Source organism: Myotis nattereri (assembly GCF_964212035.1).
Source record: "Myotis nattereri genome assembly, chromosome: 11".
Classification (NCBI taxonomy): domain Eukaryota; kingdom Metazoa; phylum Chordata; class Mammalia; order Chiroptera; family Vespertilionidae; genus Myotis; species Myotis nattereri.
The window spans coordinates 14,280,774-14,297,845 of NC_138086.1; the positions used below are offsets into that span (position 1 = coordinate 14,280,774).

The window sequence follows — 17,072 nt, forward strand, 5'->3', positions numbered from 1 at the left end:
GGGAGGAGGTTGTTCACATAGCATGCTCCAGAAGATGAGCTTGCTGAATTCAAGAAGTCCATTATTTAGTAGTTACTACATGTCAAGTTGATAAAAATTATTTCATTTTAAAATCATTCTTCATATTAATTTAAGTTGTTAATTTAATTCAAAATGTCAAACTGATTTTGATGGGTTTTGCAGTTTTGCTGGAAAGTGTAGCATTTTAGTTATTTTAAGTTTATAACAATTATAAGCATAAGGGGTATTTAGTATAATCTATGTTTAAATATATTTATGCAGCATAGAAACAGTTCAAGCCTATCTTGGTTTGTTGAGGCATTTATATAGAGCCTTCTTAAAGCCTTTATTCAAAGCCCTGGGTATTTCTCAAGTTTCAGTTCAAGAATTTGGATCATGAGAAATTCCCTTGGTCAGCTATTAAGGAAAGAGAGCTGATTTGGACTTTTTATGTCAGCATAAATTCATGTTCATTGTCCTTATTGGATAAATGGATGGGAATGGTTATTTCCTATGAGAGTCTTTAAGGTTAAATTAACTAATGAGGGGGAAATGAGCACATGTTAGTAATTTGTCAAATCAAATACTTTCTGTTTTATTTTATTTTACTTGGCTTCATAGATATAAGATCTTATACTAGCTACTAACAGAAATATAAAATTCATAAGACATAATCGGAGATAAAAAATGACATACTCTCTGTTTATAAGGGTACATTTATGATGATGATTCTGATCACCATGACGATTTCCATCACTTGTGAAGAACTTACCAAATGCCAGTGGTATGGTATGTGGTTGACACTTGAATATTTTATATAATTTAATCCTCTCAGTAACTTTATGAGAGAAATATAGACATTATTCCTGTTTTACACAAAAGTAAACTGAGTCTTAGAGAGCTCAGGTAATTGAGGTAAGTTCACACATTTTTTGCAAAGTAGAATTGGATGAGATTCAATGTAATCCCTATGCTATACACTTTCCCTTAAATATTAGGTATGTACATTTAAGATACATTATTAACTAACATACCCAAAGAGAGAACTTTTTTCATTTTCTTCATTTTGTTCATCAATAAATAAGTATATTTTTCTTCATTTTTAACTTATTCAATAGTAGTTATGTATCATTCTCTGGATAATTCAAATTTAAAATTTAAGAAAAAAAGAGCGAGCTCATGGACATGGACAACAGTGTGGAGATTGTGGGGGGGTGGTTCGGTGGAGGTGGAAGAGGGCATAGGGATAGAGGGATTAAAAAGGAACGGAAAAAATAAAATAATACATTGAAAGAAAAATTTTATATGGGTTAGTTTCTTCCATATTCATTCAAATATCCTGTATCCAATATATCAAATATCAAAAACTGGTTATGGCAAATACAATGTTTTAAAAGAGAAAATCTTTAAGAGGTTATCCTCCTCTTGTAAAAATAAAAACCTCAATCTTCTTCAAAACCAGACCTATAATAGTTAATTTCCAGATTCTTTTTTTTTCTTCCAACTGATTACAAACTTTAATTACTTCAGCAAAATCCCACTTTTCTGGTATATAACATAATCAGACATGAAATTTCATCATATTCACTAGTTCTGCTCACACTTCAGGGGAGAAGATTACAGAGAATGTATACACAGAAGGTATGAATCTTGGGGGCATCTTAGAATTCTGTCTACCACAAATCCTCATTAAAGGAACTTCTAAAGAATGTACTTTGGATAGAAGGAAAATAACCACAGATGGAAGATCTGAGACACAAGAAAGAAGAATGAGCAAAGAAAATATTAAACATATAGGTAAAGCTACACAAATCTCAACTCTATAAATAATAGCAATATATCTGATTTGTGAGTTTAACAAAATAACAATATAATTAAAGTACAAAAGCATACAGATTCAAAGGAAATGATGTTGAAGAACTCTAGATGTGGGTCTCAGAGGCTCAGTCCACCTTGTCCAGGTTTGTTAGTTTGACTGAGGCATTCCAGAGGCTTTGGGCCACCTGAGGATCCTGAGCAGCTTTTGCGGGAGGAATTATCCCACAGGACCTGCTAAAATATTTTCCAGGAACACCATCCAGCTCCTTCGCCAAGCTCAGGTAGAGAACTGGGTTTGCACCTTGTGTAGCTCTCTCCAACCCTCTTCCCACTCTGGGTGGTAGGCCAGTCATCTGCTATGCCACTGTGGTCTCTACTCAGCACCCAGGCCTGGGGTCCTGGCTCTGTCCTCCTCATTCTGGTCTTCCTGCTCAGACTGAGTGTGCGGCTCTGGCATCAGACTCAGCTCTGGGACCTGCAGCACTGCCCCACAGATCTCACCGGGAAGACGGCCGTGGAGACTGGGGCCAACAGCGGTATCGGAAAGGTTGTGTCCCAAGCACTGGCCCGCCGTGGGGCTCGGGTGGTCCTTGCTTGCGTAGCCGAGAGCGTGGACAGCGAGCCCTGGCTGAGATCCAAGCAGCCACCAAGGATGCCAGCCTTCTGCTTGGGGAGGTGGACCTGAGCTCCATGGCCTCCATCCGGAGCTTTGCCCGGTGGCTCCTGCAAGAGTGTCCTGAGATACATCTGCTGGTTAACAACGCTGCAGTCTGTGGAATCCCCAGGACACTAACCCCAGAGGGCCTTGATCTCACCTTTGCCACCAATTATATCGGGCCCTTTCTGCTCACAAATCTACTGCAAGGAGCGCTACAATGGGCAGGGTCAGCCCGGGTGATACACGCGTCTTCCTCTTGGCAAACACAAGGGTACTTTGATGAGGAACATCTGACAGGGGCTGGTGGACCTTTGATCTTCAACCAGAACTCTTACTGCAGCAAACTGCTTTTGCCCTCGATCACTGGGGAATTTGCCCGGAGGCTTCAAGGGACAGGTGTGACTGTGAACCCTGTGGAGCCAGGTCTTGTGGACATGGAGATCATGAGGCTGTTACCTTGGTATTACCGCTTCTCCTTCTGGATCTCCAGCTTCTTTATTAATTTCCAGATTCTTTATTTGAATGTTCTGAGTAATTTTGTCTTCATATTTACTAACTTGTCCTCTGTGCCATTTTATGGAAAAAGATTACCCACTTCCACACTGGTTTCCTTAGAGGAGTGAATCTTTGGCTGTTTGAATTTATCTCAGAAGGATCCTGAGCACCATTCTTACTCCTGAATTACTCGTGTTACAAGCAGTTAGTTCAGAGGATAAGCTGATTGTTCTCATCTAACATAACTACTGTACTTAGGATGCTAAAATTGGCAAATACCAATATCACAGAACTTAGGGATATGGTATTATTTCTAACTACTTACCAGAATTCCTTGCACTATAAAGAGTCCAGTGGTAAGAATATATATTAAAAACAAATATTATTTAATATGTAAATTAACATATTTATTATCATAGTATATTGCTTTTACCTTTTTTCTCCAAATACTGCAATGGGAATATTTGACATTCAGTATGAAATAAAGGAAAGTTAATAAGGCAGTTTGATAGCCTCAAGTTCTCTTGTTTTTCTGAACTGTCCAAAATACCCAGATATTTTTCATTTATGGACTTGAGTACATTTTGCTCTAATGGCACTTACTATGTAACCTTGCAAAATAGTCCATTTCTGTGAACCTTAGTCAGCATATATTAAGTAAGTATACAATATATAATATATGACATATATATTATATATATGACATATATATTATATATATGAATATATATATGGGTAATAGTAGTATTTAGCTATCACACTTGTTAGAAGAAATAAATCAGATACCAATATGTTAATTGCCTAGCACAATACCAGGCTCAGAGAGAGCACCATTAAATATTTGTACCTTCTATCTAATTAGCACTGAAAAAAATCATTGAAAAATTTTTGCCTTTAACTCTTTAAGTAATTTTTCAATGACATAGAAATTACATTTTTTTCTCCCTCACTATAGTCACTCATATTTTTACTCTCCATCTAAGTAAACTTCCTATTTTACTTGGGGCAACCTTTTATATTCACTTAGAACTTCCAACAGCACAAATCCCAGAAGTTTAGCCACATATTGAGGTAAATAGATTACAAAAGGTAAATAGCTGACCTTCCAAATAAAGTCAGATTAATAGGTACAAATCGACAGTCTGATCTGGCCACATGCTGGCAATTACTTGCTTAATTTGATCCATGTAGAAAGCTAAATTAGTCATTGTCAAGCCCAGTATTAACTCTTTGACCCAAATGTACATTCTGTGTTGGTCACGTTAATCATAAGATCAATTGGTTTTCCTCCCAATTGTTAAGGACATTATGTGAGACTGAATAGAGCTTTACAGACTCAACTGGTGTGCCTCAGCTAATAGTTTCCTGATTTATATCCTCAGGGTCAAGAAGCAGATTTTGTGCTAAATGTTCATAGCACCCTGCTGACCTAGTCTGGAACAACTACAAATGATTTACTCTTTGGACTGGGTATAATAGTTATATTGTTAACATTAATAATAACAATTTATCCTGTGATTTCAACTAGTCTGAATTTATATTTTTAACTGGGCTTGTATTTTTAATGGAATAGAATGATTATTATTTGTCCGTGTCTGCTAACATCAGAAAGCAGTGCGACTTAGAGCCAACTCAGTTAATTAGAAGATAAGTGTTCAGTACTCTTGAGTTTCATTTAGCTTGTGTGTGCGTGTGTGTGCGTGTGTGTGCGTGTATGTGTGTGTGCGTGTGTGTGTGTGCGCACGTGTGTGTGCGTGTGCGTGTGCGTGTGTGTGTGTTCTAATGTAACATTCTAAATGATTCATGTGTATTTAACAAATGTGAGTCATTGGTCATAGTAACATTAAATGTCAAAAGCAAGAATCCTCCAAGTTCATGCCTGACACACCACAGGACATCATGACCATATTACACAACAAGACCAGCCACCCGTGCCCTTTTGTTGTTATTATTTTACTGAATGATTTGTATTGTTAAATCACTTTACTGTCTTCTTTCATTACTATTTAATATGTCTCTCAAGGCTTTGGAAAGCCAAGTTACCCACATTTAATTATTTTCAATTTTCTTTAAGTTAGTTTTCCTGAGTTGTTCCTGCATTAACTGATTTCTTTTTCTAGTTTATCTACATGTTCCTAGGAATGAAGGCATTATATCTATATATACATTTCATTTCCCATAGAACAAATAATGAAATAGTATTACCTTAACTTTGCACTATGATGACATTGATATCTGATAGACGAGTACCCATTTAAACTGCTAATATTAGCAAAATTCAAGTTCAGTTTGAAATCTCTCATTAAACTCATTCACCAAAGTAGAAATGTTATTTTAATATAGTGGAAAACATATGCAAAGTTATTATTAAAGTCCCCGGTATGTATGGCTACTTTTTAAAATAGATTCTCCACTTATCTGGTAAGTAGTTGGTACTTCTTTCCCTCTTTCTAATGATATATTTAAGATCTTTTGACCACAACTACAAAATATAGAATAAAAAGCTAGAAATTATAAAGGATGTGATTTTTTTTCTACTGTATTATTATGCTTCCAAAGTTAAAGCTCTAAACTTATAATTGTATTTTAAGTAGATGCTACATTTTGCTAAGTTTAATAGTGAACCTTAATTTCATTAATATGTGTTAATTAACAGCTAAATTTTAACTTTTATTTATCTACTAGAGGCCCAGTGCACAGATTTATGCATTGGTGGGGTCCCTTGGCCTGGGCTGTGCGCTCGCAATATGGGACCCCTCGGGGGATGTCAGAGAGCCAGTTTTGGCCCGATCCTCGCAGGCCAGGCTGAGAAACCACACTGGTGCACGAATCCGTGCACTGGGCCTCTAGTATGCATATAAGATCTTTGGTTAATCTCTTCCCATCCTCCTCCTTCCCCCTTCTCTCTGAGATTCATCAGTCTGTTCCATGTTTCCATGCCTGTGGTTTTTCACTCCTGCGATGAGCATCTGCCCCTTGGTGGTTAGTGCACATCAGAGATATTGGCCAATGCTTAGGCTTTTATATATAGAGAGATTTACTTTGTGACTGAGGACAAAAGTCCAGTGAATGGCAATTAGATGTTCAAATTCAGGTTGTAGTTTTAGTATTTCTATTAGATTGATTTACTTAAATAATCATATATTCTGATAATTTATATTCTTTTTAAAAATATATATATTTTATTGATGTTTTACAGAGAGGAAGGGAGAGGGATAGAGAGTTAAAAACATAAATGAAAGAGAAACATCAATCAGCTTCCTCCTGCACACCCCCTACTGGGGATGTGCCCACAACCAAGGTACATGCCCTTGACCGGAATCGAATCTGGGACCCTTCAGTCCACAGACTTACATTCTGATAATTTGTATTATTAAGAGTCTTAAGAAAGTACAAACTAGTCTATAGCTATTGCTTCTGTTCTGGTTGTTATTTATTTGATACAAACAAACTTTGAATAAACTAAGGTGGTTTTTAGAAAAATAGAAATACAGAAATAGAAATTTTTAAAAAGGCACTGATTTGATAATTTTAAAATGCTTCTAAGTTGGAGAAACATTATTAAGGGTAGAATAACCAATTTCAGTTTTTTAAGCATTTGCATTCTTACTATACTGAGTTTGAAAACCTTTGTTTACAAAAGGCAAATGTATTGTCTGAAAACGACATCATGTAGAGAATACCTTTATAGCATTTTCAGATCATGGTTTCAATTGATATAACTTCCAAAGTTCTCACTATACTCTAAACAGGCAAAAACAAAGAAACTAAAAACATTAAGTATTTGATTGATGTTCATAGTGATTTTCCTGGTAGTTTCTGTCTGTTCATTTTCATTGCTCCTGGTTATTCTTCTAAAATTTCTGATTGTTTTATTTTCCTTTTATTTATTTTTAATATGCTTTCATTGATTTGAGAGGGAGAGTAGAGAGAGAGAAATGGGATGAGCCCACAACCCAAGCATGTGCCCTGACCAGGAATCAAACCAGTGACTTCTCAGTGCATGAAACTGAGCCACACTGCACACCAGCTGGTCTTTACTTCCTTTTTAATGCAATTAATTGCATTACTGCTATTATTTTTTTAAATATATTTTTATTGATTCCAGAGAGGAAGGGAGAGGGAGAGATAGAAACATCAATGATGACAGAGAATCATTGATCAGCTGCCTCCTGCACACCCCACACTGGGGATCAAGCCTGCAATTGGGCATGCATCCTGACCAGGAATGGAACTGTGACCTCCTGGTTCACAGGTCGATGCTCAACCACTGAGCCATGCCAGTTGAGCACCACTATTACTAACATAAAACTATCAGCCCTTTCTTAGTATCAGACACCATTATTTGTCTGATCAGTTTTAATTACAGCCGTTTTACTTCTTTAATCTCTCGCTGTTTTAGCTGCTGGAATTATTGTACTATTAACAGACCGAAAATTAAATACTAATTTTTTTCTTATCCTACTGAAGGAGGAGATCTCATATCAGCACTTATTCTGATTTTTTGGTCACCCAGAAGTTTATATCCTTATTCTTCCTAGATCTGGGATCATGTCACACATTGTTACATACTACTCAGGGGGGAAAAAAAGAGACTTTGGGATATATAGTGGCAGTATGAGCTACAATATCCATTGAATTTCTGGATTTTATTGTCTGAACCCACCACATATTTACAGTAGGCATGGATGTTGATTCATGAGCATATTTTACATCAGCTACTGTAATTATTGCTATCCCAGCTAGAATAAAAGTATTTGGCTGATTAGCAACACTAATCAAATGATCTCCAGCTATACGTCTAACTCTAGGCTTTATCTTTTTATTTACAGCTGAAGGTCTAACAGGCATTCTCCCTGCCAACTCCTCACTAGGTGTTGTTCTTCATGATACATATTGTGCACTAGCACATTTTCACTATGTATTATCTAGAGGAGTAATAGTTGCTATCATGGGCGGATTTGTGCACTGATTATAATTATTCTCAGGTTATACATTAGCAAAACCTGGGAAAAAATCTATTTCTTGGTCATATTTGTAGGCATTAATATAATGTGTTCTCTCCAGTACTTCTTGGTCTATCAGGAATACCAGGATGCTACTCTGACTATCCAGACGCTTATATAACTTGAAATACTGTATCACTTGTAGGCACATTCATCTCACTAACTGATATTATAATTATAGTTTTCATGGTATGGAAGTGTTTGCATGTAAATGAGAAGTATTAATAATAGAATTACACACAACAAACCTCAAATGACTGCATGGGTGTCCCCACGGCATCACACATTTGAAGAACCCCCATATGTAATTCCTAAGTAAGAAAAGAAGGAATGAACGAACACCCTTAAATTGGTTCCAAGCCAGTGCCACACCATTATGTCTTTCTCCACAAGGAAGATATTAGTAAAATTTACATAACTTGGTCAGAGTTAAATTATAGGTGGAACCCTATATATCTTCATGGCATACCCATTTCAACTAGGTTTTCAAGATGCAACATCAACAATTATAGAAAAACTGTTACACTTCCATGATCATAGCCTAATAATTGTTTTTATAATTAGCTCTCTTGCACTATATATTATTTCACTTATATTGACTACTAACCTAACTCATATAAGTACTATTGATGCACCAGAAGCAGAACCAACCTAACCAATTCTACCAGCCATTATTTTAATAATTGCTCTACCCTCCCTGTGAATTCTTTATTTAAGGGATGAAACTAATAATCCCTATATAATTAGTAAACCTATAGGTCACCTATGGCACTGAAGTTATGAATATATAGACTACAGGGACCTTAACTTTGATTCGTACATAATTCCCTCATCTGATTTAAAACCAGGGAGTGCTGCCTCCTAGAGGCTGACAACCGAGTAATACTACCCGTGGAGATAACAGTCTGCATATTAATTTCATCTGAAGATTTATTGCATTCATGAACTATTACCTCACTAGGTTTCAAAACAGATGCCATTCTGGAGCACCTAAATCAAACACCTGACCTATCTACCCAACCAGATTTTTATGATGGACCATGCTCTGAAATTTGCAGATCTAATCATAGTTTCATGCCAATTGTCCTTGAAATAGTCCCATTAAAATATTTCAAAAAAAGATCATCCTCATTACTATAATTTAATTAAGAAGCTAATTAACACTAACCTTTTAAGTTAGAGATTGTAAATCTAAATCTTCTCTTAATGATATGCCTCAATTAGATACATCAACATGATTTATTACAATTGCATCAATAATTGTTACATTATTTTACTACAACTTAAAATTTCAAAACACTCTTATTAGTCAAACCCAGAACCCCTAACAACTAAATCACCAAAACATTCAATCCCTTGAGAGACTAAATGAATGAAAATCTATTTGCCTCTTTCATTACTCCTATGATAACAGGCCTACCTGTTGTCATTCTAATCATTTTATTTCCAAGCATGCTTTTTCTCAGCCAATCAGCTGGAGAGTCAGCCAGCCTGTCTCCCTCCCTACCTACTTACCACATAAGCAAACAAAGAAATAAAAATATTATGTGGCAAGCAAACAAATTCTGGCTTTTCATTACATGAGATGAAATGAAAATGCATTAGTGTATTCTGTTCACTTTGGGCCATTTTTATTTTCTAGTGTCATCTAGAAAATAGATATCTCCATAAGCACTAGGGTCAACACAAAACCAGAAGCAAGGACTCTTCACTCTTACCATCCTAAACCTCCTTTGCGCCTCCAGTGCCTCTGCTATTGCGACTCCTTTGGAATTCTGGTTTTTTTTTCCATTAACTCAGCCTAATTCAAACTTTAAAGTCCAAGCCATTTCAGTTCTCTAATCCTTCCCCCTTCTACCTCCATAAATGCCTATAATATCTTGCAAATACATACATTTATTTTATTGGGCACTGCTTACCAGCTAGAATTCAAGATCCATGAGGGCAGTAAAGGCTTCTTGGTCATTAGTGAGTTTAGCACAGTATTGATACATGCACATCAGGCCCCTATTTGGAGGTTGTTGAATGAAAAAATAAATGAAAGAATGAATGAATAAAATGGTCTGATTATATTTATATTAATAATTTAAAGTTAGTTAGGGACCTCTCATAAAGTCAACATTTATCATACGTCTATAATCATTTTATAGCACATGGGGCATATTTTTATTAAAGTTTATACACACACACGATTCTATGCCCAATGCTTGGGAAGATAATAACTAAATGTATCATCCCCCACCCCTTGAAAAAATAATGTTGACTTTCATTTGCATATTTATTTCAATATCCCTGATAAATTTCTTTTTTGAATAAGTTTTAACATCTGTCTGGTCTCCTCATTTACTAGTGAGTAGAATAAACCTTTAGCACATGTTCATTTAAAAAGTAAGTAAATTGTCATATTAAAACATGTGATTTGCTTTGGAACATGTAACAGAACATATTTCAGCAAGCACGGGGGCCACTTTTACGTCTTCCCAGTCTTTATTACACATTGTTCGCCCATAGTGCCTCCATTTATAAAGTGTTAGGTATATTTTTACCTTAAAATATGATGTATAGGAGGGAATAAAAAGGTTCTTTTACAACTTTTTCCCTTTTTATTGAATTATTCATCTGAATTCAGGCAAAATATGAAGCATGACCTGATTTCTAATAAATTTTAGTGGTTTTACGTCTGTAGATCCCTGCAACATAGCATCTACTTTAGGGATCTTAAATTGATTTTATTATCAAGCATGTGAATGATCACTAACCCCTATTTTAAATTATTTGACATTTTAATTTCCTAAGATTTTTTACATTTTATTTTTATAATTACTTTCCCAGATATATATATATATATATATATATATATATATATATATATATTAATGTCTTCCTGGACTTTATAATGTGTATACTAGTCAAGTGTCTGTCATTCTTAGTGCCTATATAATTTTATCATTCATTGTCTACTTAATATATAATTAACATTTCCCCATATGGTTATATATATTGCTCTATATTACCATGCTGATTAGAAATTTCAGATATCATAAGTCTTTACCTATTTAAAAGTAATTTTATAAATTATTTACTGTAAACAAATTACTGAACATCGTGTTGCTGCTTCTAAAAGTTTAAACAGTTTTAAAACATTTTGAGGTATATATAAGTATTTTATTTTCTCTTTTGCCTTCCAAATATGTTTTAAGTCATTATATCTCAACCAGCTGATATTACAGTTATTCATTTTTCTGAATGCAAACAAGTATAGGGATAAATGTCTCTGAATACATATTTATATATTACATTTTAAGTTATTATATTTTTATATAAGTATATTTCCTTTAATAATAAAATAATTGCACTGACCTGGTAGAAGTGATCATTGAAAAGGAACACTAGTAAATTTTTTAAAACAAACTAGAAAGAAAGGTACATTGAGAACTGTTCTGAAAATAATATGAAACTTCTATTCTATGATTATTTTATGATTTTCACTTACTTTTGAGAAATATTATTTACTGAACACTTACTATATTCCAGGAACTGAGCTGGATGACTGCAATACAAAGATCAATGAGCTACAACTTCAGCCTTGCACCTTTGCAGAATATACTGACATATAGCAGATCCACTTCCGTAAACGTGGCTGTAAGAGGTGCCTAAACATCACGTTATATGAGGGAATTGGAGGAAGTTGGTGAAGGCTTCACAGAGGAGACAATATTTGGGCTAGCTCCAGATGAGTGAATAGTAAAGGCAAAAATAAGAAAAAGAAACAAATGCAAAAACAAATGCAGTATATTTGCATACAGAAAGTGACTGGGTATTGGTTTTATTTATTTTTTAAATGAAAAGGACCTATGGTTCAGACCCACCTTGATGTGGGATGGCTCATACCTTTCTAGGAAGTTCAGTGATTAGTGTAAAAAGTGAGCAAAGGAAGTTCTTAAATAAGGGAGTGGCACATTGTTTATAAAAGAAAGTACTCTTAAGGCACTACAGAGGATGAATCCGAATATAAAATAAACTGGTGGCAAGAAAACAATGAGGAAACTGCTAGAAGAGGCCCCATGGATGGAGTCCATATCTCAGTGAGGGGGGCAGTGGAGATAAAGAAGGAGGTGGTGGTGCCCTGGGGATATGCTGATTGAAGAGGAGAGAGGGAAATAAAGGCCTGAGATTGCAAAGAAACCTTATTGCAGGAGTTCCTTCCTCAGTGTATTGCCTGTACACCATCCTCTGCTGGGACCCCTGTCCTGAGATCCAGCATCCCAGAGACAGGATGTCCTGATTGATAGGCAATAATTAAAAGAGACAAGGATCTACAGTTTTCATCAGATTTCATCTTTGATTCATAGATAAACTAAAAAATTGCAAGCTAATGTGTTTATGGGTACTTTTGTAGAAATGATGTCATGCTTTAAATCAGATTCTTTAAGTAGATTATAACACAAATAGCCCAAGACCAGTATATTGTCTGAATATCCTTTCATTTTCCTCAAGCTTTGTTTGTATTTAGTCTAGTCTTTAGGGCAGTGGGGAGGGCAGTGTGGCAGGAAATATATGGATTTAAGTCAGAGAGAACTGGTTTGGCTTTCTGGCTCTGCAGAAATGCTGTGTGGCCTGGGCAGAATAACTGCAATTTCTTCACCTATAAAATAAGGAGAATAACTTCTAGCTCAAATGTGGGGATATTAAATAAGGTATTTTCAGCCCAGCACTTAGTAGAGTGGCTGTTCAATAGAAAGCACTCAGTAACGGATGGAAATAATGAACATTGTTGTTCGTTACCTTTAATAAAAGGCAGTTCCAATGTTTGCTTCAATTCTCTGCCCTCCATGAAGCCAGTATTCATCACTCTACCTAAAGTCAATTTTCTTTGAGCTCTTTGCATGTACATCCTCTTGATATCTATTTTAACTTAAATTGTAGTGGATGTGCCATTGTTTCATGCAGCTTATTGGATACTAGAGGCCTGATGCACAAAATCCATGCATGGGGGTGGGAGGGTGTCCTTTAGCCCCGATTGCAAGAGGGCACAAGCCAGGCCAAGGGACCCTACTGGTGCAAAGTCAGGGCTGGGGAGGGACGCGAGAGGTTGGCCAACCTGAGAGGGACCACAGGAGGGCTCCAGGGCATGTCTGATCCATACATACCAAAGAGTAGAAGCACAAACAATGCAGTGGAGTCTGTGGGTGGAGTCTATAGTGTATTCATGGAGTTTATATTAAATTCAAGGAAAAAAAGTATATTAATTGAGCAAATGACCATGACCTTCTGCTCTGAAAAAAAAAACTTGGGTTTTACTGTTTCTCTTTAAAAAATAAATATTAGATGTTCTGTCATTTATGTGTTATAATAGAAAAACTTAAAATCTTTATATAGTGTTAAGTATTCCATATTTGCAAAAATGTCATGTACCTAAACATCTAGAAAAACTTATCAGCAAATGTATACATAGTTTAAAGATTTGGTTTTTATAATGTTACTAGAGGCCTGATGCACGAAGGTTTATGCAAGAATGGGCCTTCCTTCCCCTGGCTGCCGGCACTGCCTTCTTTCCAGCCCGGAGCCGCCTTTCCACCTTCCCATGCTGCCCAGAGGCCCAGAGCAGCTGGGTAAGTGCGGAAAGCCTGAGTCATCGCCACGGCGAGGCAAGCATCCTGCCCCAGGCCGCTTAGCGCCTACATATGCAAATTAAGCTGTCATCTTTGTCGGGTTAATTTGCATACTCGCTCCTGATTGGTTGGTGGGCGTCGCAAAGGTATGGTCAATTTGCATCTTTCTCTTTTATTAGTGTAGATTCTTTTTTTTAATTTATTTTTTTAAATATATTTTATTGATTTTTTACAGAGAGGAAGGGAGAGAGATAGAGAGTTAGAAACATCGATGGGAGAGAAACATTGATCAGCTGCCTCCTGCACATCTCCTACTGGGGATGTGCCCGCAACCCAGGTACATGCCCTTGACCGGAATCGAACCCAGGACCCTTCAGTCCGCAGGCCGACGCTCTATCCACTGAGCCAAACCGGTTTTGGCAATTAGTGTAGATTCTTCACATAATTTTCACATATGATTTGCTAATAGGTAATTTATCCCTAGCTAAATATATACATTAAAATTTCAATAAGGCTTTGTCTATGAAACACTGACAACTCAATTATATTATCTTAAAACACCTCAGCAGCAAAAGTAGAAGTCAAAGTATTTTGGCTGTCTGAACATGGTTCTTCTGTTTTAATGTCTTTTTTTAAGTTACATCTGAACACAAAAATTTCTGTATCAACAATTATGCCATAAATATCTAATTGCAAAAGGGTTGTACAATAAAAAAGACCACTGAGTCTCAGGGGAAAATTTAAAAATAATCTTTTGTGAATCTTTTTCAGTATACAGAGTAAACAGCAAACAGCTGACATTTCAATAAGACAGACTGGTATTATCACAGTTATAGCTGTCAAGCCACAGCTTCCCAGGATCACCAGAAGTGAATGGAGCCTCCCTTCATAAATAAGCCCTTTATTTATCATAGCACCTATCATGCTCTATTTCAACCATCTAGTGCCTTTTCTGTCTTCTCTACTGGAATGCAATACGCTCTTTCCAAACAATCTTTATACTCCCAGAGCCTATCAAGTACCTGCATATGAAAGGAATTAAATTATTATTTATAGAATTGATTAATGACGTAAATACTTACTTTGTTAATTAAACAATCACTGTTTTCCAATCATTTTCAAACTTGAAGGTGCATGAAAATTACCTGCAGAACTTAGTTTGAAAATGCAGACTCCTGACTCCTGCACATGTAGATTCTAATTCAGTAGGTTATGCAGCCTGGGAACGTGTGTCTTAACTGGGACATCAATGTTTCTGCTTCCGGAGCAAAGATCACTCTTGAAAAACATGGATAGAATGTCATTAACATGATTAAGGACTCGATTCAGATAAACCTCAGCAAAATCACTGGGCACTGAATATACGTGAGAGAAGGCCTGTGCTGATTCTGGGGCCACGCTGGGGAAAGCCTGGGCTGAACTTCCTCCCACGCTGGGCCTGGGAGATTTGTGAGGTCAGTATGAACAGAAAGTAAAGCTAAGGACAAACTTGGCAGTGTTGGCAGATTACAGGACAACCTAAGGTTCCAGATAACATCCATGTTCCAACTGGGCTACATTGGGGCCACTATCCAATGGGTTCAAACCACGAAAAAAGCTGGGAGCAAAATCTAGGTGAGACAACGGAATAGCATCTTAAGGTACAGACTGTGCAGGCATATTGTCACCAGAAAACTCTGAGTGTGACTTTTGATGCCTCAGTAGACCTATCCTTCCTCAGTTATTGTTTTAAATTGCTTTTCTCAATGTTAGTAGATAGGAACTAGCAAAATGTGTACTGCTCCCATTTGAATATGCTTCTTAGATCCTGGCCATGGTGGAAGGTTTGATCTTCTAAAGCATTTATACCTTCAGATTCACCCCAGAATCTATAAAAATGTTGTTCAGATGTTTGGACTCTAAGCCAGATCTAATAAATCAGAATCTCCAGGGAACACACAATTAGGAATCAGTTTATGTCTGGTCTTTAGGTGATTTGGATGATTCACCTAAACAGCCCAGGTGTGGGAACCATGATTCTGAAAAGCCTTCATAGATATTTCATTAGTGAGAAAACGGTAATTATTAAGAGTTGCATCCCCTCCCCCACCTTTAGCCACATGTTTCTGCCTCTTGCATTCAGCTCCTCTCATCCATCTCTTAGTACCTCCTGTCCAAAATTATTTTGTCATAGACTTGCATTTTTAGCTATTCTAACACTCTCACCATAATAGTAATTTCCTCTACGCCCTTTTCCATCAGTTTTCAGTATAAAGACTTGGTGTTTTTTTCTCTGCACAGTTTATACCCTAAAGTGTGTCGGATTTCACACACGCTCCACCCACCTTTTTGTGCACATGGATAGTATATCAGTTGGCCTACATGTCAAAAAAAGAAAAAATTAAGGTCCAGTGATTCCCTATATCTCAACAAATAAGCAAGGTCAGTACCAATCTTAGGATGTAAGAAAAAGGTTCAAAGCAGAGAAAGCTGATTTTTAAAAAATGGATTATGGCTTTAGAATGGAGCAAGACTACCTAATCCATTTTACATCCTGACTTATTTTAACAAGATTTCACCGCTTTGGAATTCATTTATAGAATGGTTATAGCCTCCCATTGGCTCGGTTCTCCCATTTATTCAGCGACTGTAAATAATAGCCATCAGCAAAGCTTTTGAAATCTTCTGATGAAAGGAACTCCGTTAAGGAAGCTTCCCCCATGCATCCGTTTCCACAAAACGGGTGCTGACTAGAGAAACCAAGGAACAGCAAGCACAGTCACCCCAGAGCTAGCACAGTCCAGTTTAGGGGAATCATAAATGTTTATTTTCTATGTACTGAAATTTAAAAAAATAAATATTTCTTTCTCCGTTTAACAGGGTAGAGTGTATTTTATCTTAAGTTGTGAGAAATGCTGGAAAAAGGAATGTCAAATCAGTTTCATCACGGGAATTAATGCCGCAGTGGTTTCTTTCTTTGGTTATTGCAAAGCCAGTTGCTGTTTTAAGGCTATTGGTCACATGCTACTGTGCCTGAGAGTGAAATTTTTTATTGCCATCTAAAGATGATTTATTTTGTTACTTAAAAGGGGAAACTTTGATAAATAATTCCAGCATTTATTTTATTAAGGTTTCTGTGGACTTAAAATGCAAGGCAATTGAAAAAAAGTATATGGGTGATCTTTTTGTGTAGTTTACTTAGATAGCCTACATATTTTAAATTCTTACACCAGTTAGCTTGCAGTGGGTGAGGTTATAATCTTAATGAAGGGCTTTGTAAAACCTCCTATAATATTATTGCTGAGTTAAGGTACCAGTGCTGCTCCTCTGGGCCAAGGGTGCTTAACTGGACCAGTGTGATACATAAAGTTGGGAAGCATAACTTGAAATATAGAATACACCTGACTTAGATAACAATGGAGTTAAAAATTTGTATTAGACCTCTTTGTCATTTACTCACTCTATTATGTCTGATAATGTTAGTATTCAGTACTGCACAGAATG

At 36.4% G+C, this 17,072-nt stretch overlaps 1 protein-coding gene and 1 pseudogene across 2 annotated transcripts in view; both read left to right on the plus strand.

The window, feature by feature from the left end:
• The window catches only part of KCND2 (potassium voltage-gated channel subfamily D member 2), a 521,425-nt gene that overhangs the window by 140,050 nt on the left and 364,303 nt on the right, over positions 1 to 17,072 (plus strand). The gene's annotated exons all lie outside the window — the stretch shown is intronic.
• Positions 2,177 to 3,099, plus strand: LOC308527255 (retinol dehydrogenase 11-like; annotated as a pseudogene). Its single transcript has one exon. The product of its transcript is annotated as a retinol dehydrogenase 11-like (transcript).